A 322-nucleotide genomic window follows, 5' to 3' on the forward strand; every position below is an offset into this window, starting at 1 on the left:
GTCGTTAACCTAACCCGTCGTTAACCTAACCCGTCGTTAACCTAACCCGTCGTTAACCTAACCCGTCGTTAACCTAACCCGTCGTTAACCTAACCCGTCGTTAACCTAACCCGTCGTTAACCTAACCCGTCGTTAACCTAACCCGTCGTTAACCTAACCCGTCGTTAACCTAACCCGTCGTTAACCTAACCCGTCGTTAACCTAACCCGTCGTTAACCTAACCCGTCGTTAACCTAACCCGTCGTTAACCTAACCCGTCGTTAACCTAACCCGTCGTTAACCTAACCCGTCGTTAACCTAACCCGTCGTTAACCTAACCCGT

The sequence above is a fragment of the Amyelois transitella genome, chromosome 3, assembly GCF_032362555.1.
Source record: "Amyelois transitella isolate CPQ chromosome 3, ilAmyTran1.1, whole genome shotgun sequence".
Taxonomy (NCBI): domain Eukaryota; kingdom Metazoa; phylum Arthropoda; class Insecta; order Lepidoptera; family Pyralidae; genus Amyelois; species Amyelois transitella.